Source organism: Miscanthus floridulus, chromosome 1 (assembly GCF_019320115.1).
Source record: "Miscanthus floridulus cultivar M001 chromosome 1, ASM1932011v1, whole genome shotgun sequence".
Taxonomy (NCBI): Eukaryota; Viridiplantae; Streptophyta; class Magnoliopsida; order Poales; family Poaceae; genus Miscanthus; species Miscanthus floridulus.
The window spans coordinates 105,851,351-105,876,225 of record NC_089580.1 but is presented as its reverse complement, the minus strand read 5'-3'; the positions used below and the strand labels follow the sequence as shown (position 1 = coordinate 105,876,225).

The 24,875-nt window shown below is 42.4% G+C and overlaps 1 long non-coding RNA gene and 2 other non-coding genes across 3 annotated transcripts; all 3 read right to left on the bottom strand.

Moving 5' to 3' along the window:
* Nucleotides 1-13,036: 13,036 nt before the first annotated feature.
* LOC136490618 (uncharacterized) lies at nucleotides 13,037-16,121 on the bottom strand. The gene is made up of 3 exons (XR_010767823.1): nucleotides 15,994-16,121; nucleotides 15,845-15,908; nucleotides 13,037-13,205 (listed from the first exon to the last, which is right to left on the bottom strand). It is a non-coding gene; the product is annotated as an uncharacterized lncRNA (long non-coding RNA).
* A 6,298-nt stretch (nucleotides 16,122-22,419) lies between these two features.
* On the bottom strand, nucleotides 22,420-22,528 carry LOC136511487 (small nucleolar RNA R71). Its single transcript, XR_010772734.1, has one exon. It is a non-coding gene; the product is annotated as a small nucleolar RNA R71 (small nucleolar RNA).
* A 1,721-nt stretch (nucleotides 22,529-24,249) lies between these two features.
* On the bottom strand, nucleotides 24,250-24,358 carry LOC136511510 (small nucleolar RNA R71). Its single transcript, XR_010772742.1, has one exon. It is a non-coding gene; the product is annotated as a small nucleolar RNA R71 (small nucleolar RNA).
* Between the last annotated feature and the right edge of the window lie 517 nt (nucleotides 24,359-24,875).

Sequence of the window (24,875 nt, the reverse complement as noted above, 5' to 3'; positions counted from 1 at the left end):
GGGTTTGGATTTTGTTTAGTTCTTGATTTCCTCGTGAAATAGACGTTGTTTTGCTGCAGCTGTGCCGCCAAGGCTGCTTGCTGTGAACCAGGGCCCCAGTTCTTGATCTTGTTCGCCTATGACAATTAGTCCTTTTGAATAAAGACTTGAACTCCTTTTTATCATCAGCCTCATATTTATTTGCAATTTTAGATTGCGTTTATTCCATTCTTGCTTGTGTTCTCGATTCGCTTGTAGGAAAGCCTTCTCGGCGGGGTCAATCGCGTTCGCGTGGTTGATAACCAATGGAGCAGTGGTGTAATGGCTGCGGGGGTCCAAATTAGTCTTAGTTCGAAGCCTACATCATGAACGTTGAGTCTCCACCAATCGACACTATCATACCTCTTGAAAGATCGGTCCTTGTCTACATCAAGTGGTATCAGAGACCTTGTTTCCCGTTAGGTATAACTTTGTTTTCCTATTTAGATTGTTACTATTTTTGCATTACCTATAGCCCACAAAAAGCCAAAAAAAATATATACACTATCACATATCTCTAGTCCTATAGCCCCACTATGCCTTTCCAATTTTTTTAATTTCAGTTTGCTTTATTGAACTGTCGTCCCTCGCCGTGTCTTAGTGTTTGTTGTGTTCTGATCTTGTTCTTGGTCTAGTGTCAAGTCTTGTCTTCCAGTGTGGTGATAGTTTGTTCCTTTTTGCCAAATCTTGCATCCCTATTGGTTGTTACGTGAGCAAATTGAGGAAAAAGAATAAGTCAAGTTGAGAGATACATATAGTACAAATCTTTATCCTGATCCTTATTTCCATGTTTAAAAAGGATATCTCATCTAATCTCCACAGTTGTAGCTGGTGGATTATTCTTGCGCATAGTTAGAAAGAAAGGAAAGCATTAATTGGCAGTTATAGTCTCCTTTGGAAATAATATGCACACAAGATTTTCTACTGTTGGTTAGTTGTGATCCTTGTTGGGCATCTCTTTGGTTTTTCCTTGCGCTAATCCAAAAGGAAAGTTCCTATCAGGGTGTCCATGCCTAGGCAGTCCTACTACTAATATTGTTTTGCTGGCCGAGAGTTTAGATCATGCTACAGTGCAGCTTCTTGATATTTTTATTTACAATTATTTTTGTAGCACTTTTCTGAGTAAAAAAAGAAAAAGTTAAAGGCAAAGAGGTGCAGAAACCAAAATAAGGAAAAAAGCGACACCTAAAAAGAGAGAGAGAAAAATAAAGAAGGAACGGAAAAGAAAGTGAAAAAAAGTTCAGAAGTGCTTGCATCCTTTTGAGTCCTTGTGCTAAGTTGTATTGTATTGCTTGCTTGAACTAGGTCCAGGATGAGTTTAGGCCAGTGACATAGACTAGCTTGGGACTACTTTTCAATCTTGCAATTTCTAAATTAAATTATTGCTATTCCTTGCTAATATATTGTGCCCGTCCAAGCTCCACTTTCTTCTAACCAAGTACAGGTTCGCCTTGCAACTGTTACACTCAAGCTACAACAGTATCATAGTCACCGACCAATTGCACCGTCTGTTGCTTTGGTAAGAACACTTGTAAGACCATGGTAAGACGCTTGAGAGTTGAGTGCCTTGTTTTTCCTTGTCCACAACCTAAGTAGTTGATAGGGATAATACTTTTGTGTTGTCTTTTGCTGTCTTCTAACAATGACAGGTTCTTTGTATCCACCGACTTATGATGGTATAGGTGCTAATGAGTACATGGAGTGGGAAATTACCATAGATAACATATTTGCTACTCGCTTTATGTGTCCAAGGAGGAAGGTAACAAATGCAGCTAGTGTTTTGCGACATTCTGCTTTATCTTGGTGGGAGTCTTTAGATCCTTCTGATAAACCTCAAACTTGGAATGATATGAAACTCCTTATGCGAGAAACCTTTGTTAATCCACCTCCTATTTTGACTTCATATGCTGAGGTGCACCATTTAGAGGAAGAGTTTGTTGTTATTCCTCTTGCTATGACTAACCTTCTGCAGGATAATGTACATAAGCGAGAGGATGACATGGAAGAAAATGAGAAGCTCATAACCTCATATGCAAATTCAGAACCATCACTATACAATGCACCTATTACTCCTACTAAAAATATAGGTAATGCCCATGGTGCTACAGTCACGGAAGGTGAGAATTGTTTTAATGTACTAAATTCTTCCACAAACCATGCTATCATAGAGCAATTATTAGTGGAACCCTCTCTTGATTTATCTTTGTCCCATGATAATTTGCTTGATGTTCCTTATGATAAAGATAAATTGGTTGATGATACTTCAGTTTTACATGTTTTGGAACCAACCACTTGTGCTGAAAATAAACATGTTATTCATATTGCTACTAAAACTGATGAGCTCAAACTGTTGTCTTCTTTACATACTTTGGGTTACATTGAATTTGATGTTTTTTGTAACCTAGATTGTTTGGAGGAGAGCCTTTTTAAATATGCTAATTTGCCTTGGTTTTCTAAACACACATATCATATTATTGGCAAATATAACAACAAGGGACAATATATGATACATCGAATATACATTCGTAGTAATATGAATTTTCCTTTTATTGTACAAGATTATGATCATTTTTTAGAGGGCAGCCATAATAATACAAACATTTTCTCATGTTCCTCAAAGAAACATGTTCACTTCCAAGAAGGGGAGCATTGTTGGTTGCTACCTATGTCTGCTAGACCATCTATTCCTGCATTGTCTTTGGTTAGTTCTAATCTTTTGCAGGATACTGTTGACATACATCGTGTGCATTCAGATCATGGAGTCTACATGCTTGCTGAAATTTTTATGCAAGATGACATGCTAGAAACTTGGAAACATGGTCTCGTTCCTTCTCACAATTATTTCAATTTCCTTTATCTTCGCAACCCCGTTCTCCTTTATGTTGTGCAGGATCAGTTTCAAGCGCAATCGACACCGAGGACGACTTTTCGTCAAGAAGGGGAGGATGATGAGGACATGACAACCATGCATATGACCATATTTGGCACATGTTATGGAGGGGTAGGAGTCCAGCAAGGGTGTCCAAGTCAAGAAGGAGGTCCGAGGCTAATTCGGTTCGAGTCCTCGAGGTGGAGGCCCAAAGCAACTCAAGTTCGAGTTTGCCTCGGCCTCTAGGACTGGTCTCCCTTAAACTGGTCACCTAGGACGCATCCGGACTCCGTTTTCAACGATCCACATATGGTTGTAAAGATAATTTGATAAGCAAGCCAATCCAAGTGGTCTCACATCAAAAGACCTTCAGAATCAACAGAAGTCGTCGAAACAAGTTAGTGTCCAGAATCTGCCAGGGTGCTGCGACACCATCTTTTGGTCCGTTGGACCGTGTATCGTGTTTGGGCCCATTAGGGGGCGTGTCCAGGGGGGTGAAGCCCAAGACTCTATAATTAGCAGTCGTCACTCTCCTTAGGGTTTGGGTTTTGTTTAGTTCTTGATTTCCTCATGAAACATACGTCGTTTTGTTGCAACTATGCTGCCAAGACTGCTTGTTGTGAACCAGGTCCCTAGTTCTTGATCTTGTTCGCCTGTGGCAATTAGTCCTTTTGAATAAAGACTTGAACTCCTTCTTGTTATCATAAGCCTCATATTTATTTGCAATTTCAGATTGCGTTTATAACGTTCTTGCTTGTGTTCTCGATTTGCTTGCAGGAAAGCCTTCTCGGCGAGGTCAATCGCGTTCGCGTGGTTGATAACCAACGGAGCAGTGGTGTAACGGTTGTAGGGGTTTGAATCAGTCTTGGTTCGAAGCCTAGATCATGAATGTCGAGTCTCCACCAATCAACACTATCATACCTCTCGGAAGATCCGGCCTTGTCTACATCACATAGGGCTCTAGCGGTTTGCCTAGTTTTACCCAAAGTTTATGCCCGCACACCGCGCCTCCAATTTTTAAACGTAAGTAGGGGTCAAACTGTCTAGCGAGTAGAATCTCTTGACAGCCCCCGAGTGATGTTCGATCCCCTACCATTGCTGGGGTTGGAGGCACGATGACAAATTTAATATGTAATGTAAGCAAGTAAGGGTGCTTATCTCTCGGTGGCGGTTTTGAGCCATTCGATCGACCCATCTCTCGGTAGTGGCCACGCCATCTAGTTGACTTGTGTTTCCTATTGAGACAAGATTTTCCTATGGGAGTAGAGGATGAGAGTATCTCGCAGAAGAATTTAGTTGGGCAGATAAGCCAAGCAACGAATTTGTGCAAAAAATGGACAAGTTCTCAATTTTGTTATAGCAAATAGCTTTTTAGCTCTTCTCCCTCTTTTTGCAAAAGAGGTTTAGTGCATTCCAACCCTTCTCATAGTTAAGTTCATAAAAGCTTGGAGTGCGGTGAGCTAGCCCTGATCACGCTAGTGAGCAAAGGCGTCATAGCCGCTGGGGCGTAGGTGCCTTTAGTCCACCCAGTTTTACTCAGAGCTTGTTCTCGAAATCCTAGCTCTTAGGATTTGCTATGAGAAAAGAGGGCAGGCATAGAGAATGTTTGCAAAGTAAATATACTCATACCAGCCCCCGAGTGAGGCCCGACCCTTCGCACATGTAGGGGTTAGATGTCACAAAAGATTGGGGATTTCAATGACAAAACTGATAAGAGAAAGTTTGTGTTTATTTAGGGGTAAAAGCGACGTAGCTGCTCGATGTTCCAAGCATTGGTGAAGACCTCACCATCGATGGTATTCAGCTTATAGGCACCTAGCCGGAGTACTTCTACGATGATGTACGACCCCTCCTAGGGTGGGGAGAGCTTGTGGCGGTCCTTGTTGCTCTACACAAGGTGGAGGACCAGGTCCCCAACATTGAAGGCTCGGCCCCGCACTAGTCGGCTGTGGTACCATCGCAACACTTGTTGGTACTTGGCCGAGCGGAGGAGGGCGACATCACGTGCTTCGTCCAGCTAGTCCATGGCATCCACATGGGATGCCTTGGCTCCCTATTAATCGTATGCCTTGATCCTTGGTGCCCCATAGTCGAGGTCGGTTGGGAGGACAGCCTTGGAACCATAGACCATGAAGAAGGGCGTGTAGCCGGTGGCTCGACTAGGGGTTGTTCTTAGGGTCTAGAGTACTATGGGGAGCTCAACAACCCATCATGCACCGAATTTGTTCAATCGGTTGAAGATCCTAGGCTTGAGGCCCTATAGGACCACACCGTTTGCGCGCTCGACCTGCCTGTTTGTTTGGGGGTGCACGACGGCGGCCCAATCGACCCAAATGTGGTATTCATCGTAGAATCGGAGGAATTTTTTCTGGTGAACTACATACCATTGTCCATGATGATGGAGTTCGGAACTCCAAAGCGATGGATGATGTCAAGGAAGAACAACATGGCTTGCTCGCATTTGATCATGAAGATCGACCGAGCTTCTATCCCCTTTGTAAACTTGTCTATGGTGACAACCAAGTGGGTGTAGCCCCTGGGCACCTTTTTTAGAGGTCCAACTAAATCGATCCCCTAGACCATGAATGGCCATGTGATGGGGATCATCTAGAGTGCTTGGGCTAGGAGGTGAGTCTGCTGAGCGTAGTACTGGCACCCTTCGTAGGTGTGCACGATCTGCTCGGCGTCGGCTACCGTAGTGGGCCAATAGAAGCCCAGTCGAAATGTGTTTCCGACCAGGGTTCTAGGTGTGGCATGGTGACCGCAGATCCCACCATTGATATCACTCAGCAAACACTTCCCCTATTTGATAGGGATGTAGCGCTGCAAGATCCCGATGTGGCTTCGCTTGTAGATTCGCCCTCCATAAGAACAAACAACTTGGCATGATGTGTGAGCCATCAAGCTTCCATCTTGTCCATTGGTAGTGTGTCATGGAGGAGGTAGTCGAGGTAGAGTACCCTCCAGTCGACCAGAGGTTCGAGCTCTATCGTGGGGTCTTCTTCAAGCTCCATGACTTTAGGGCCAAACGGAGCCGGCGTTTGGTCAGCCCCTGAGGCCGAATCGAGGGACCATCATCGGCCTATTCTGACCCCTTGTAGTGGACCGAGGGCTTGTGTTGGTCATTGGTGAAGACACCCATTGGCGCTGGCTCTCAGCTGGATGCTGCCTTCGCAAGTGCATCAGCCTCCTCGTTGAGGTGACTCGGGATGTGATTGAGCTCAAGGCCATTGAACTTGTCTTCCAATCATTGGACTTCTCAGTAGTATGAAGCCATCTTGGCGTCGTAGCAGCTTGACTCCTTCATGACTTGATCAATGACTAGCTAGGAGTCTCCCCGAACGTCGAGACGTTGGACGCCCAACTCGAAGGCAATGCGTAGGCCGTTGATGAGCACCTCATATTTGGCCACACTGTTTGAGGAGGGGAAATGGAGGTGAACTATGTACCTCATGCGTACCCCAAGGGGCGACATGAAGACTAGCCCTACGCTAGTGCCCTTCTTCATTAGCGATCTATTGAAGTACATCATCTAGTACTCTTGATCGATGACCACTGGTGGCATTTGGACCTCAGTCCATTCCGTGATGAAATCAGCTAATAGCTAGGACTTGATGGCTATCCAAGGGGCATACGCAATGCCTTGATCCATCAGCTTGAGTGCCCATTTTGTGGTTCTCCCCGTGGCATCTTGGCTTTGGATGACCTCATCGAGGGGGAAGGATGCCACAACCATTACCGAGTGTGACTCAAAGTAGTGGCATAGCTTCCTCTTTGTGATGAGGATTGTGTACAGGAGCTTCTGGATTTGGGGCTAGCAGGTCTTTGAGTCAGATAGGACCTCACTGATGAAGTACATAGGGTGCTATACTTTGAGGGCATGCCCCTCTTCTTCCCGCTCCTCAACTAGGGCGGCATTGACCACTTGTGTGGTGGCCATGATGTAGAGCAGAAGGTGTTCTCCCTCAGTGGGAGGAACCAGGATTGGGGCCTTTGTGAGGAGCTACTTGACCATGTCAAGTGCTTCCTAGGTCTCAGGCATCCATTCAAAGTGATCGGCCTTCTTCAGAAGTCAATAGAGGGGGGACCTCATTCGCCGAGGCATGAGATGAAGCGGCTGAGTGTGGCAAGGCACCCTATAACTCGCTGCACCCCCTTTATATTCTGAATCAGGCCCATCCTTTTGATGGCTAAGATCTTTTGTGGGTTGGCCTCTATGCCACGCTCAGAGACAATGAAACCAAGTAGCATGCCCCTTGGGACCCCGAAAACACACTTCTCGGGATTGAGTTTGATGCTGTTTGCTCGGAGTTTTGCAAAGGTTTGCTCAAGATCGGCTATGAGGTGGTCAGCCTATTTGGTTTTGACCACGATGTCATCCACATAGGCCTCAATGGTCCGCCTGATGAGGTCCTCGAAACACTTGAGCATACAGCACTGGTATGTAGCCCTAGTGTTCTTCAGACCGAGCAACATTGCAAGGTGGGGCCGCTGTCTCCCATTCGGCCTCGTCTCCAAGGTTGTCCACTAGGGTAGCCTCCTCCTTAAAGATGCTTTTGAGGTGTCCCTCAGGGGTCCCCATCATGAAGCATTCTCGAGAGGGGTGATGGCTCCCCCTGCTGGAGTTAGAGCCAGAGGGCGATCCTGGCTCCTCTATGAGGAGATCATGGAGAGATTCCATGATGTGTTCGATCACCCCTATGAACTTGTTGTCCATGGGAGGTGAGACCAGGCGTTATGCCACAAGGTGGCTAACGGTCGCCACGACATTGTAGAGACCGATTGGAAGCACCGTTGGGACGCTCCGTATGTGGTGTTTCGGAGAGAGAGGTTCTCCTCGGGCGGGCCACACCATGTCGTTGGTGTCAGAAAAGGTGAGGCAACGCTGGTCCTCCCTGGATGGCTAGGGTCCCAAGGAGACACCGAGCTAGTGCTCAAGCCTCTCATAGTTGAGGCCAATGGGGGGAAGAGGTTGGATGGTGGCGTGAGCCAACGCCAATCCTCCTCCCACCGTGATGATGAAGTCTAGATCCCTGAAGCACACATGTGCACCCGAGACCCAGCTGATTCCATGGCTAGCCATCCGTGGCCTGATGTTAATGTCGGACGCGCAAAGGTCCCCTACCTGGCGCGCCAACTATCGGTGTTTTGAGTAAACATCAACTAGTAAATTTGTATTTATTGCGCGTTGGGCTCGGACGGTGTCACTACACCACAACACCAAGATTAGCGATGGATGGTCTGACGCTAAAAATGTAACACCCCAGGTGTTTGTCACCAGTTAAGCAATGGGTTTAAACTCAACCATGGCATGTTAAGTGGTGATGGAGATGTTAGGTCAAACATATGAAAATGAGCCACCACTTAAACTTGAACCATGCACCATTGCTTACATGCTACCCTTTCTAAAAAGTATGCTTGGGTAATGCTAGATGTACTTGTTTCATGTGTCTCGCATCAATATCCATCTATATTGATCCATGGAAAAGTTTCGTGAAGTTTGGAATCAAGAAGTCACATGAAATGACAAGTTATGTCCTTGCCTAGATTGTTTTATAAAGTGAATGGAATTCTAGATCATCAACCAAACCTTGCAACCTTGCCCAAATGACTCTAATTGAACTCTACAACAAAAGTCATGAAGGGTTCGTGTTAAGCAGAGGATAAGAAAATATCTCAATCGGTCTAAAACTCGGATTTAAGCTTTACCGTGATGCTATTTGACCTGTGTTGACCAATCACTTATAGTGCTTGCATGGAGTTGCATCTTAAATCAAAGTTGAAGTTTGAGTAGAGTAGAATAAACTTTGTTTTTGGACCAAGAGCCAGATCAACTTGGAACTAAGGCGAATCGAGGCTCAAATGTTGAATCGGCAGCTGTTTTCGGTACTTAGAATTTTTCCAAGTTTGAAATTCATCGTCGACTCGTCGTCGACATTGGCATTCCGCGTTCTCCAAATTTCGTTAAGCAACTTGACTTGATCCCAAAATAAAAGTTAGATCATACATTGGGAAGAAGAGCGTGCAAAAGGAGGGCACTCGTTGGACCTTGTCTTGGCCATCGATTTTTGGAGTTTGGTAATCGCTGTCAATGCGTTGACACTTGCTAATTGGACACTAATTATCCGCTGATCCAGAGCTCTAATGACTTGGCAACTAGTATTACAAACCTAACTGCATAAATTGATTTTTACAGCAAAACCTTTAAATTAAATCATGCCATATTATAGATCTAGTGCATAGAGAATTTCATAAGGATTCCAAAATGTCCTCATTTACTATTTTATGATTTTTCTACTAATTCCTACAAATTTTCAAAGTGGATCATTCAAATCTACCTAAATCAAAGAAAAAAAGATCTAAATCTTGCATCGGGGACCCTGGAGTTTCCATAAATTAAAAGCAAACAAACTGATCCTTTCCGGCACCATTCGTAGTAATTAGTAGAAAAATCGTAAAATAGTAAATGAGGACATTTTGGAATACTTATGAAATTCTCTATGCACTAGATTTATAATATGGCATGATTTAGTTTAAAGTTTTTGCTGTAAAAATCAATTTATGCAGTTAGGTTTGTAATACTAGTTGTGTCTTGTCTTTTTCATAACTGTAGTTCTTTTGCTCCAATAAATGTGAAATTTTTATGGAGTGCTCACCAGATGATTGTTGTTGTATGGTAAAAATTTCAGGAGTTTAGGATTTATATTTTAAGAGTTATAAAAATAACAAATGCCTGTATTGCCTTGCTCCTACTCTGAACAGTTCTGAATGTTTGAATTAATTGGCTTAGTTAAGTTATGAATCATGACTTGATGAAAATACATGGGTTGTAGTACTTTTATTAAGATTTTCAAAAAGCTAAATATCATGATTTTTTGTTAAGTAGATCTTGAGTTATACTTGCTTAAATCTCTGTGGCTGTTTCTGCCCAAACCCAGAGAGGGTTTCCTTGTCCTTACTATGGGGCATTCTTAATAGTAGAATTAGCTTTATATATTTACAACAAAGTTGTTTATAATTTTCTAAGCTTTCTAAAAAGTCTAGAACCACATTTATTGGACATGTATAACTCCATTTGTAGCTGTTTGAAGTGGCATATCAGTTTCTATCCATGTTTTAGACAGAGATTCATTCATTGGATTAATTGACCTTGCTAACTGTAGAATCATCTTAATAGGAGAATAATAAAGTTGTAGGTAACTTTATAAGCTTTTCAAAAAGTTATGATTCATGTTTGTTGGAGGTCTAGAACTCTAGTTATGCTTCTCTGAAGATGCTATCAGTTTTCTATACCACTGCTGTTGGGCTGCATGTGCAGTGTTGCTTGTGCAATTATTTTCATGGTGTAAATGATGTTTGCTATGGTTGTAGTGAATACAAAAGTTGTAGAAAATTTCATAATCTTGCTTGTGTTCAAATTGTAAGACCTTAGGCCTGATAGTTTAGGAGTTACATGACTTTTAAATCTTCTGTCAAGTTTTGATTGTATTCGGAGTAGATCTGAAAGATGCTAGTGTTTGATCTAGTTAGGATTTGAGTCACACCTAGATGATTATAAGAAAGTTGTAGATAACTCACTTAAACATCTTGTGTTAAATTGTCCTGGCATTTGGCCAAATATTTTGTGAGTTATGCCTGTTTAAAGTTGGGTTTCAGATATGACTGCTCTCTGTCAATTGTGGACCAGTTTATGTAAATGAGTATATTTGACTTAGTTAACTTGAGAATCATGCTAAGATGATTAAAGATGAATTGTAGAAAATTTTCATAAGCTTTCTATAATGTCTTATTGCATGGCTATTGGATTTGTATAACTCTAGTTATGATCTCAACATGAAGCTGTTGTTTCCAGTCCGGAAATAGACATATGCTAGTTGTGGTTGTTTACTCCATGTGTTGCTAAGTGTGGCTTATGCCCTTGTTGATGGTCAAGTTATGATACTTGTGACCTTGTTAAACTTGCGTCATGCTTGATGTGCTTGCTCTCTATAGTTAGTTGTGTGATGTTAGTTAAATAGCTATTGGTGTCTATGTCTTGCATAATCTTGTGTTTGTCTTGAATGCTTATGTGATGCATCTTGTGTTACCATTCATCACATTCATACACCTGCATCTTGCATCTCATTTAGGTATGCTAGATGAACCACGTGAAGGATGTGATGTGGAGCCGAACTCGAGGATTGGGTTTGGTGGATCTGTCCCGACGATGGAAGGACTAAGCAAGTGCTAGGACCGGAGATGTCACCAAGACGGTGCAAGCTAACTGAACTGACTTGTGTCGGATCCTAGGCAAGCCCCGGAGCATTCTAAGTCTCCTAGTATTTTACAAAATATTACTCAAGTCCTTATGATTGATGCATTAGGTTATAAGAGTTGATTGGAACCACTTGATGCATATAAATTCCTTGTCTAGAAATGCTACCTTTAACCCTATATAGGTCCAGGATCGAACATATGCTTAACCATGCTTAGACCGGTAGAAGTCAGGTGATTTCCTATCACCTGTGAGATATAGGTGGATATCGAAGCACGGTTGGCTATATTTGCTATCGTGGAAAAGAACCATGGGGTAATGTAAATGGAGACCGGGCGGGATGTCGATAGAGAAGCAACAAGACATGGAGGTCTTGAGTGTGGATCTATCCCCGTCTATGTCGATTAAGGACTATACCGTTGTTGGTGCTTCTGACAAGATTGAATGCATGCCTATCACTTAGTTGGCCGGATAACTCGTTCTGACCGCAAAGCCGAGTAGCTCAACTCAGGCCAGACCCCGTTCTGTTGTGCGTTCCTTGCGGGGAGCCAGACTAAGCCCAAGGGAAGGCTAGGCCTGAACGTCCTGGCATTTGGTGTCCCCGATTGTGCAGCGTGGTATGAACCCACGAAATGTGGATCTGAGTTGTACCAAAGGTGACCTAAGGTGAGCATTGATCTGGTCTGCCTGGGTTTGTGTTAGGAATAAATTCCTAGCTGGTCAAAAATGATTCGAATCACCGTCTCTCCCGGATAGTGAGAAACTTGGCTAGTCCCAACATCGTATTAATTGGATTATGGAATGTGATGGTTCGGATAAACATGGAATTACTATACCTGCTATGGTTACTATTGTATGCTCTAAAAAGATATACCACATGTTTGGCACGAGATAGTTACTAATCTAGAGATGGATAGTTATAATTAACTTGATGATAGAATTATAATTGTATAATTGAATTAATCGCTTTTTATGCAAAATGTTGTCAAGCTACCTCCACTTATAAAGTCTTACATAATCCTTGGAGTCAATTTTATTTCTGGTTATGACGAGTAAGTCTAGCTGAGTACATTCGAGTACTCAGGGTTTATCCCACCATGTTGCAGGTGAGATTTCGGCCTACTGAAGATGGTGGCTAACCACCGGTGGGCTCGGTGACTCTATGTTATATCTCATCTATATGCTTTTATCTGAGGATGTCACTTATGCTAGCAACGTATTTGAAACTTATATTAATGTAATCGTTTGAAAGCTATGTTGTTTTCACTAATCGATTTTGAAACCCAAACTTGTCCTATTATTTATGAACCTATTTGTAATATTATTTTCTACTGCAACTCTACATATGTGATTTGTATCTGCTTAATCACATGATCTTGGTTGTGATATTGATTTACCGAGGTCTTTCTGGACACTCGGCAGACTACCGGGTTTATATAAGTGAAAGTATGCGCGTGTCAACATGTTAGCAGGGACAGCCGTACTTGATCTTGTATAAATTAGGCAGTTCTATCACAAAAAACGGCTACAGCGACAGACAAGCTGACGCTAAAATGTTATAGCGACAGACTTTTGCAGACGCTGTAAGTCCTGTCGCTGAAAATCTTTAGCGTCAGATAGTACTTTTAGCGATAGATAGTCCGTTGCCCTAAATTTTTTTAGCAACAGATAGTCTGCTGCTAGTCTTTAGCAACATATGCTCTATTACTAGGCATATACCGATAGAGCATCCAACTATACATGTATTTATAGTGACAGATTGTTCTATAGGACAATATAAATATATAAAAAAATACAATGAGAAAATATGTAGCACATATCATACCTAGATTCAAGCTTAAGGTCCATCACATAAAGATATAGAAACACATACATCACATGGAGGTTTGTGCACACCCAGCAAACAATACTAGTAGTTTGTGTTTGACATACTAAGGTTTGTGCACACAATCATTTCTAGGAACTCAAAAACCAAAAGCAATGGCTTGCCAACACTAGAGCCTCCACCAGGTTATGTGCAGAACCATTTTCCAGAAACTCAAGCCAAAGACTATCCAACACTTCCTGAAAAATATAACAACCATGTAATTAGGCTGAATTGAGCATGGTCTATGGCAATTTTAACTAGATGACAAATAGAATTACTAGCAAATAACATATAAGTAAGAAATATATGTTGAACATTATGATTACAAAAGTAACAATGTGGACATCCATTCCAATATGAAATATGACTTAGGTGCAGCAGGGAGCACACATCAGTTACCGGCCTGCAGTCATGGAATTTCTAGTCCAGGGGAAAGTGAGACACAACTTGAGTTGTATAGGATGTCTGATACACAATGGGATCCATGATTGTCTGCCCAGGATTATAAATACAGAGTTGATATAGATTTCAATGAGCGTCGCACAGCTCTCAAGCCATTGGAGAAAGCTCTTATGCTACAAATTCAACATCTCTCTGCCAATGGAACTGAAAGAACCATTGTCCTGATAGAAATAAGGCTTTATTGGGCTCCTTATGTTATCAGTCGGTGCACAGTGCTAGAATATCGAGCATTTAAGTGCCAAAAATTGTGCAAACTATACAATTTCAAACGAGATGAAACTAGTCATGGAGAAGATATTCTACATGCTTCAGTACTGAATGAATTCTTAGCTCGAATGGTGTGGAGATGCATATCAGTATTACATCTTGATGGTCCATGGGACCTTGGTATTTTTCATGCTGTTGCTTGGGAACAAGCAACATTTTTGTGGGGGTGGAAATGATATATGTCAACACATGTTATAGTCAAAGTTGTAAAATGGAGACGCATGCTACAGTCTGGGTGACAATGATGTATTGCAACATATCAGTGCTTGTTCTCTATTCCTATAGCTTGGTCGCAGAAAACTATATAGGGTGCTGTCCAGTGGTGGTGACTCTTACCAATTCCTAAAACAAGTGGATGAGCTATACAACATTCTTGACCAAGTGGATGAACTATTGTTGTTTCCTGACCAAAAGATTGGTAGACCATGGTGTGACACTGATTGGATATGTGAACTGATTCTATCTCAGAGAGGCAATGGTTTCAGCCCAAGCAAATGTTTGTTGCAACTAAAGCCATACATAGTGAGACAGTGGGATCTAGGAATTTCTAGGATCTTTAGTCATCGAGATACAATTCATGGTCATGCCGTTGCTTGGGGATAAGCAACATTTTGTGGGGGTGGAAATGTAACACCCATGAATAGCAAGGTGTCCAAGGCTTTAGCTGACAAGTGGACCACCCACCCATGGGACCCAGGTGGAAGACCAAATGATGTGTATAAGTTCCAAGAGTATGAACTGGGGAGGCTAGAAACAAAATAGAGAAGAAGACAGAGATTAGGAAGCCAGGTTTCCTACTCCGTATCGAGATCCCCTCCGATCTTCGATTGTTGCTGCTCATGTTGCCGGCTTGATCTCACCGGCGGGCATGGGTCGTGACAGCAAGTAATAGTTACAGTTACAATTTTCATCTCTAAACAAATGCCTTCTTTCTCCATCATATTTAGTATAGCTATTACCTATAAACTATGACCTGACAGCATATCACATGTATAGGTATGACTTGGGTGAAGCTCGGTCTTGTTTCTAAGTTTTATAGGATCATCTTTTGGGAGAATAGAATCTGAACTACTTGCTTAAAAAAATTAGCACAGATAACTCTCCCAATTAGGCCAGCGGCCAGCCCCTCATGTGGATTTAACAATGATTTTCCCCTAGGTTACATCTCAGGTGGTAAACTGTTTAGTTTGAAAAGTAAACTCAGTCTTCACAAGGAACGGTAGAAAGCAATGCAAATGACGGAACGAGAATAGGAACTCAAACGCAGAAGATACCGACGAAACAGCTTGCTGGACCGGAAATTCTAAGAGCTGGAATCAGAAAATCAGTCTTCACAAGGCAATGCATAGCACAGGAAGGATATGCTGCTACACAAAAAGCTTGGCCGATTTGCCTAGATGGCATGACTGATCAGCAGGCTTGGCCGAGTAGCCTTGTTGCTGCAACACACACACCAGAGGGAGGTACAGATGGAGATAAGCTCTCAACCATGCATACTACTCTAATCAAAATGAAGTAATTTATCACCTCCAGTAAATAGCCAATGGTTGAGTTGATATTTCACGGATGAGAGGCCATCCCCTCATATTTATCATATGCATGAGCTGTACGACGATCTCATGCACTAACTAAAACCTGCTCACCACCCAAAATACCAGATACACAATCCAAAAGTGAAGATAGAAAGTTTCTTTCGACCCACATACTAGTGTGATCTTCACACTACTAAGATCAAACTGCTTGGTGCTGATGTAGGTATCAATTTTAAAGGTGGTCTATTATACAGATAACAGAAACAAAAAGTACCTACCTACCCATCATACTCGTTGCTATGATACTTAGCAATTGGTAAGTCAACCATGCAGATAGAGATAGACCCTGTAGTTGCGAATACGATATTTCTAGATGATTGAAGTTGTCTGGGAAGCAAGTCCATTGCAATAATAAACTTGAGGGCCCTATTGCTAATAGTAGAAGCCATCACTTTGTGACTTTGTCAGACCATGAGCAGTACTACTAGCTAGTACTTGCATATGTAATTGAGTTGTTATTTTCTGTTCACTTGTAGCCACTATTCACTTTGTCAGACTCTAATTTAGGGACATACCTGCAGTGCCCTTGAGAGGTGTACTAGATGCCTTCCTGCATTCCTTCTTCTTGCATTCCTTTATCTATCATAGATAGGTTTAATTAGGACATTGGTCATGCATCACAGATCAAAACAAAATGAAAATTATGTCAAGTCTAGTTTATTACTTTATTGTATGGCCATGCAATGCTCATCTTGAGAGCACTAGCCATAGTTTGCATCTCGCCATAAGTCCGAGGCAGCATAGCATCCCTTCTCATCACAACATTGACAACTACTTCACAATATTCATTCCCAAGAGGGTGGCCTCCTACCATGGTGTTTGGATTAGTTGAAATGACTATTCCCCTAGCCACAGCTAACTTAGATCTCAATATAGCAAATAATATCACATCCTTTCCAACCTGAAATAAATGATGCGCCCATAAGAATTTTTAAGCAAGGAACATATATGAAACCACAAAAGAATGTAGGAAGATAGGAAGATTACAAGGTTATCATGAAAGCGAGGGCCATCATTTGTTGCTGTAGTTGTCTTGTTTATAGGTGAATGATCTGTATCATGTCTATGGGGGAGCAAGCTCTCATCAGTTTTAGCATGAAGTAAAGATACACTCATGAGTGCTGTAAAACATAGAACATTTAAAATCACTAATAAACATTGCTGCAGCATTGCAAGATTACATGTGTATCATTTGTAAAGTGAGGGAGGATATCATTTGTTGGTGTAGTAGTCATGTTAATAACTGAACGGGCTGCAACAGGCCTAGGGGCAGCAAGCTCTCTTCCATTTCAACCTGAAATAAATGATGCACTCATGAGAACTATAAAGCATGAAACATTTTTAAAATCACAAAGACAAACATTGCAGCAGAACGACAAGAAATTTCATCGAACACGTGGTGAAAAACATAAGTGTTAGTTAATTCGAGGCAGAAATGAGATGGAAATGGTGACTAAATCTGACAACAAACCAGCATCGATGCTACAAATCCTACTCTATAATCATATATTCAGTGGACTTGCACAAATATTTTGACAACAAACCAGATTTTTTGAGTTGCACAAATATTTCCTGTTGCCTAAATTCAGACTGGACGCCATTATCTACAAACATTAGCCTATAAATGAACAATACATAGGGATAGGGGGAGGATAGATAATCAAAACATTAGAACGCGAATTGCTCAGTATTCTGCTCAGGTTGGTTTTAACACCACCCAACATTGGAGCCAAAGAAGCACAAATTGAAAGAAAAGCACAAAACTAACACAACAATAGATGGCAAATAGTCAAATCGGCCTGAGGAACCATCCAATTTGAGGAATTAACACCCAAATCCTGGAGTGCTAGGACAAGTCAAAGGCTATAGTCGTAGGGACGGTAGGAGCGCCTAGATCGAGCGGAGGTTGTTGGCGTCGGCGGCGCTAGATGTGAGCACGACAAGACGGTCCTTAGGCTTTAGGATCTGTGTGGCCTCGGTGGCGAGGTCGATTGGGCGCTTGGTGGCATCGAGGGCGTGTCCCGCAAAGACAACGAGCTTCAAAGCAAAGGAGATAGGCAGGTACGGTGTTGCTGCTCTCTTCCTCGTGGCACGTAGGCCAATATTTGCCCAGGAGATGAATGTAAATGGGCACGTGAGCTGAATACGCGTGCGAGGGTGGGGCCCATTTATTTTTGGTGACAGATAGATTAACAGTATACCTCATTTTAGCGTCGGACAGTTAAACATTAAATATGAGTACCTATGGCGACAGATAGCAAATCGCTAAATGAGGATTTAGAGTCAGATTGTCTATGAGTTATCTTTAGCCTTAGATCATCCATCGATAAAAAAAAGTTTTAGCGTCAGATGTCTGACGGTGATATGGTGTTGTGGTGTAGTGTGTGCTAAAAGACACAAGGTTTATATTGGTTCGGGTAGAATGTCCCTACATCCAGTTTGCGGCTGCTGCTTGTGTTATTAGCACTGAAAGGTTTGTAGTAGGGGGTACAAACGGTCAAGAGAGGGATAGGTCCCAAGTCTCTGATGGAAAGGTTGAAAGGGCGCTGAGAGCTTGGTTGCTACTCAGCTGTGTGTTATGTGATGTGTGGTGTGTTTTTTTATCTATCCCCTTAATGGGGTGCCCTGCCCTCCCTTTTATACATCAAGGGGGAGCAGGGACTACAGATGGGAGAAAGAAGTAAAACCAGAGGCAAAGAAGGTCCTTCGAAGGTGCTGTGTCTTCCTTTTCCTGAGCTATCCCTGTTGACATGGTAGACGGTGTTAGGAGTAGCTCCATGCTGGGCGTCTGTTCATTGATGATGCCATGCTCTGCCTTGATTAGCAAGTGGTCACGTCCCATCCTGCCCTGGCGGGTGGCGCGATGGACTGGGGTGTTGATCTACAACCCCATGAGGAGCGGACAACGCAGTGACTGCACACCCATCACTATAGAGGATGTGAGTCTCCACTTGGACCATAGTGGTTGTCATATGGTTCCATCAGGATCCACGCCTAAGGGCCAGTGGCGGTGCCAATAATACTGGAAAATAAATGTCGATGCCTACAACACTGTTCGGGTCCTGACATGCCCGGAAGGGCCCTAAAGTGCCCGTCTTGACATATCCTAATGGTACTTTCCTATAGGCATGCAGGGTATGGTCATTGGTATTGCGGTTGACTTGAGTGTCCTACCTTATCTGCGTGCGTAGTTATGAAGGAGTAGCGTGCAGACGTCGGGCGAGGTGTGGAGTCTACCCCTAGACATCGAGCGAGGCACAGAGTCTGCCCCTAGATGTCGGGTGAGACGAAGACTGCCCCTAGACATCGGGCGAGGTGGAGTCTACCCCTAGATGTTGGGAGAGGCGAAGTCTAACCCTAGACGTCGGGTGAGGCAAAGATAGCCCCTAGACGTTGGGCGAGGCAGAGTCTACCCCCAAACATCGAATGAGGTGAAGTCTATCCTCAGACATCAGGGGAGGTAGAGTCTACCCTTAGATGTCAGGCAAGGCAGAGTCTACCCCTAGACATCGGGCGAGGCGGAGCTAGGCCCCGGATGTCGAGCGAGGCAGAGTCTACCCTCATACATCAGGCGAGGCAGAGTCTGCCCCTAGATGTCGGGCAAGGTAGAGCCAGCCCCTAGATGTCAGGTGAGGTAGAGTCTACCCTTAGACATCGGGTGAGGCAGAGTCTACCCCCAGACATCGGGCGAGGTAGAGCTAGCCCCAGACATCGGTTGAGGTGGAGTCTGCCCTCAAACATCAAGCGAGGCAGAGTCTACCCCCAGACATCGGGCGAGGCAGAGCCAGCCCCGAACATCAGGCGAGACAAAGTCTGCCTTTGGTCGTTAGGCAAGAGGTGTGGTCACTCTCTTGTCTATTCAAAAGTATCAATGTTTGATGGTTATTAGCTCCTCCTCTTTGGGTACCCCTGTATTTGGTCCCCGATAGTAAGCTTCCCTATCGGTTGGACTATGACTAACTTATTGATCCACCATTCATCACCAAGAAAGGAGACCCTGGCTTCCTAACAATCGAGGGCTCGATTAGACCAAAAGTCTTCTACAACGCCTTCTGTGACCTTGGTAAAAATGTATGACACATGACAATGTACTTCATGGACCTTTGTCCACTACATGTTTTCAACTGTGGATGGCGGATCAAACTGTATGAACCCCAAAAGGACTAGCCAAGGACATCTTGGTAAAAATTTAGGAAGACTACATCCCCACAGACTTTGTCATCCTTGACATGGGCACCAATGAGGAAGCTCCCCTCATTCTGGGAAGACCATTCCTCAATACCACCAATGTGGTCATCTTCGGGGATCAAGGCAAATTAACTTTCAACTTCCAGGGTGGACAATAAAATGTCCATTCAATGTTTATAAAATAAGTAAACACATTAAAACAACCCAGCCCAGGAAATAACCCCATTCAGCACCACTTAGGGAGAATCAACCGCTGAATTCTGGGAATAAGAAGACCAAGCAGCCGTAGCAATGGAAGAAAGTGCAGTCATCCATGTCCACTTCTATGGGCATAGATCTACCATCATCAAGCAAAAAGTGAAAGGAGAAGAGTCCTACTCATTGGCCTTTAAACGGTGAGCCCTTATCGAAGGTAAATTGGTAGTTATCCTTTATAATTATAATTTTCTTAGAATCCCTATATAATAAAACTATAGACTATGCATTAATTTTGCTAAAACAAAAACAAATACTTCACCTTTCAATTTATCTCCACTTAAAACTTGTTTATCCATACATGTTCTATACAAGTATGCTTTGGTTTGGAATATGGCTTTTGATCGATCATTGTTAAGGTCTATTGACGGTAGTTAACAACCATTATAAACTGTCAATCTAACATGCATAAGGGCATAAATATAATCACCAATGAAGGTCTAGGAGTTTAAACTAACAAATTCCATGAGTTTTGGTGAATCTGTATTTTCTATAGGGTTTATCTAGAAAACCATTAAGGTGGACCTACATGTTAGAATTAATTGTGCTTATCCACAGCAAAATAGACACCAGAAGGTTCTAGAAGACTTAAGAGGACTCCACGCCAAAGTGGAGGGCAAGGCGCTGCTAGGTGGGGCCAGCTAGCCCCACCTGTAGGCTGCCCAGCCCCTAGGGCCCACATGTTGGTCTCCACTGCAATGTTGGTTTATCACTTCCTCTAAGGTTGCATCTACGCCGTTCTTTAAGTCAGTTTGATCCAAGGGCTCATGATTGATGCTCTGGCCTACATATACCAGCCCCTACCACCCCCCTCTAAGATATAAGTCATTTGAGAAGATAGCAACCCTAATCATCCTCAGAGCTCCACCATATTTTAGGGCATAGCTAGTTAGTCTAGGTCTAGAGGGAGGCAAGCAGGCTTTGCTTGGATTCCTAATCTTGTCAAGAGAGTGGTTTGGTATAATCTTTGTAACCCCACTCTTTTGTATCTCTCATTACTTTTATATGTTTGCTACAATTGTTATGACAACATTAGTATACATCTCATTCATGTTCTTCATTATAATGTTCATGGTTTACTTTGGTTATAAGCTTAGTATAGTTGGATTACCCTCATGTTCATGTGTAAGTTCGTATAACGCTCACTCTAGGGTACCATGGGTGATTGGTCAACATTGTGTAAGCATGGTGCTTATATGTTGTTTACCTACGGATACACCCTATATTCTAGGTCATGTGGTAGATCGCGGATGTGACACTCCCGTTGAGTCCTTTGTAGTCCACTCCCCAAGTATAGGTTCACACGTAGGATCTGGTTACAAAGGAAGACAAGCTCTGTTCTTAATCTTTCTTAGTAATATACCTTATGTGTAGATATGAAGTTGATCTTAACCATGATTACTAGGTGTAGTTGCACTAACCATAGTATGCTTTGACTTGTAATTAAGAATGACTTAGGAATTATTCCTCTAATATTCTACTTAACCATGCTAATGCCATAGACATGGGTACTCTGAGTGATTTATCATTGATCAATACTTATCATATACACATTTTATCCTATGACTTACCCCTATTGTGAGTAAAATGCTGGTTATGGTTTCTTTCTCTATCAATAGTATAAGTTATCAATACATGTCCATGCTAGACCTTCCCTGTAGTAAAAATATAAATAACGCTACCTGGAATACTCCCGGGTGAAGTGCTACAATGGTATATTATCTGTGCGCTTGCAGATATATATATATATATATATATATATATATATATATATATATATATATATATATATATATATATATATATTTCCTAGTCGTATAAAATAATAAAGAGCTACTTAGTATTATTCTAGTAGTAATGCTAAGTAGTATTAACAAGCATCTCTGGCATCATCACTAGGGATGACAACCTAGTAAACTAATGTTAAGAGATGTAGGCATACATTAGGTGGCTACTAAAACAAGTGACAAGTTAATAAATACCAACAAGCATTTCTAGCGCCGTTGCCGGGGAAGGTAGCTAGGCAAAGGAAGTATTGATAAACTTATACTTATTGATGTGATCGAGGAAACCGTTAACCTCTGCTCAAATTGGCTTACCCTTGTGTTTTCTACTTGTGTATCTTATGCAGGGTAATGTATGACCGGTTTTGACCTTCCGACAAACTATGTTGAAGATCCAGAAGCATTACTTAAGAGAACTAGAGCTAAACTCAATAAAGTTTTAGCTTTAGAGTCAGAAGACAACCAGATAAGGTGAAGCTTAACACTAGAATTTGAAGCCATGGCTGACAAGACTCTCCGTGAATTCTTTGCTCCAACTATGGCCAACATCCATACTAGACCGGCAATCAATGTTGGAGACAATGGATTTGAGCTCAAGCTTGCTCTCATCAACATGGTGCAAGCTAGCTAGTTTTGTGGGAAGGCACATGAAGATGCGATTGCTCATTTCCAACACTTCCTCAGGATCTATAGCACTTTCACAATCAAAGGAGTATCCAAAGATGCCTTACTACTTTGCCTCTTCCCATTCTCACTCTTGGGGAAGGCAAAGCAATGGTTCAATGCCAACAAAGATAGAAACACTACATGGGATAGCTGCTCCACTGCCTTCCTAGCCAAGTTCTTTCCCATAGGCAAGACCAATGCTCTACATGGGAGAATTTCAAGTTTTTAGAAACAACATGATGAATCTGTCCCTAAGGCATGGGAACATTTCCAAGATTACATTGCAGAATGACCTCATCATGGGATGTAAAATTGGCTACTTATGCAGACTTTCTACCATGGGTTGGCCAATAGTAACTGTGAGACTATGGATGCTGCTACTAGAGGAGCTTTCCTATCACTCACACTACCAGCTACAATAGCTCTCATGGAGAAGATGGCCTCCAACCAAGGTTGGAATGAAGAATGTGTTCAGGCCCACAAGAGAGGTGAAGGTATGCATCAATTCAAGGAGGTAGACATGTTGTCTGCCAAGATGGACCTGCTAATAGAGAAGCTCGAAGACTGAGCTAATGAGAAGCAAGAAGTCATGCACATTCATGATTCTCGCATGACATGTGAAGAGTGTGGAAACACTAGGCATTCAGGGAACAACTGCCCTAAAATTCATGAGGTTGTGAATTTCGTCAACAACAACTACTTTCATCCTCAACAAAATCAAGGATGGAATCAGCAACAAAGGCTGAACTAACAAGGTAATTACCAACATAACCCTCAAGGTAACAATTATAATAATTTCAAACAACCACCATTGAGAGAATTGATTTCTAGCCAAGCTAAACTTATGGAGGGATTATCTAGAAAGGTAGCTACCAATGATAAAATTCTAGAGAACATAAATAATAGAATGGATTGCTTTGCTTCTAGCATGAAAAACCAGCATAGCTTTAATAAAATGCTAGAATCACACATAGCTTCATGGGTGGCCGTTGTTCCTCTGACCGATAAAGGTAAGATTTCAGGGTAGCCGGAAGATCTAGAAACTACAAATCTTGTTGATATTCACAATGCAACTTACTACTACATAGAGCGGTCGACGAGAAGGTGGATAGATTATTCCCTACCCGATAGGAAAGGTGACCCTGGGTGACCTATCATCCCATCGCTATTGGACCTCACATTTTCCAAGATGCTATCTGTGACTTCGAAGCAAGTGTCAACATCATGCCTAAGGTAAATACTAGGTAGTACCAACAAGTATTTCTGGCATCATCACTAGGGATGACAACCTGGTAAGTAATGTTAAGAGATGTAGGCATACATTAGGTGACAACTAAAACAAGTAACAAGTTAAGAAATAGCAACAAGCATTTATTGCACCATTGCCGAGGAAGGTAGCTATGCAAAGGAAGTATTGATAAACTTATACTTATTGATGTGCTTGAAATAACCATTAACCTCTACTCAAATAGGCTTACCCTTTGTTTTGTCTACTTGTGTATCTTATGCAGGGTAATGTATGACCGGTTTTAACCTATCGACAAATTACATTGAAGATCCAGAAGCATTAATCAGAAGAACTAGAGCTAAACTCAAGAAAGTTCCATCTTTAGAATCGGAAGACAACCAGACAAGGCGAAGGTTGACACCAGTTTTTGAAGCCATGGCTGACAAGACTCTCCATGAATTATCTGCTCCAACTATGGCCAACATCCATACTAGACCAACAACCAATCTCGGAGACAATGGATTCGAGCTCAAGCAAGCTCTCATCAACATGGTGCAAGCAAGCCAGTTTTGTAGAAAGGCACATGAAGATGCAAGTGCACATCTCCATCACTTCCTGGAGATCTGTAGCACCTTCACTATCAAAGGAGTAAACAGAGACACCATACTACTTCACCTCTTCCCATTCTCACTCTTGGGGAAGGCGAAGCAGAGGTTCTACGCCAACAAAGATAGAAACACTACATGGGATAACTGCTCCACTATCTTCCTAGCAAAGTTCTTTCCCATAGGCAAGACCAATGCTCTGTGTGGGAGAATTTCAAGTTTCCAGCAACAACATGATGAATCTATCCCTAAAGCATGGGAACGCTTCCAAGATTATAGTGCAGAATTTCCTCATCATGGGATGGGGAATTGGCTACTCATGCAGACTTTCTACCATCGGTTGACCAACAGTACTCATGAGACTATGGATGCTGCTGCCGAAGGTGCATTCCTATCACTCACACTCCTAGCTGCAACAGCTCTTGTGGAGAAGATGGCCTCCATCCAAGGCTGGAATGAAGAACGAGTTCAGACCCGCAAGTGAGGTGGAGGTATACATCAACTCAAGGAGGTAGACATGCTGTCTGCCAAGATGGACCTGCTGATGAAGAAGCCTGAAGACTGAGCCAATGAGAAGCAAGAAGTCATGCACATTCATGATTCTCACATGACATGTGAAGAGTGTGGAAACACTAGGCATTCAGGGAACAACTGCCCTAAAATTCATGAGGATATGAACTTTGTCAACAACAACTACTATCGTCCTCAACAGAATCAAGGATAGAATCAGCAATAGAGGTCAAACTACCAAGGTAACCCTCAAGGTAATAATTTAAATAATTTCAATCAACCACCCTTGAGAGAATTAATTGCTGGCCAA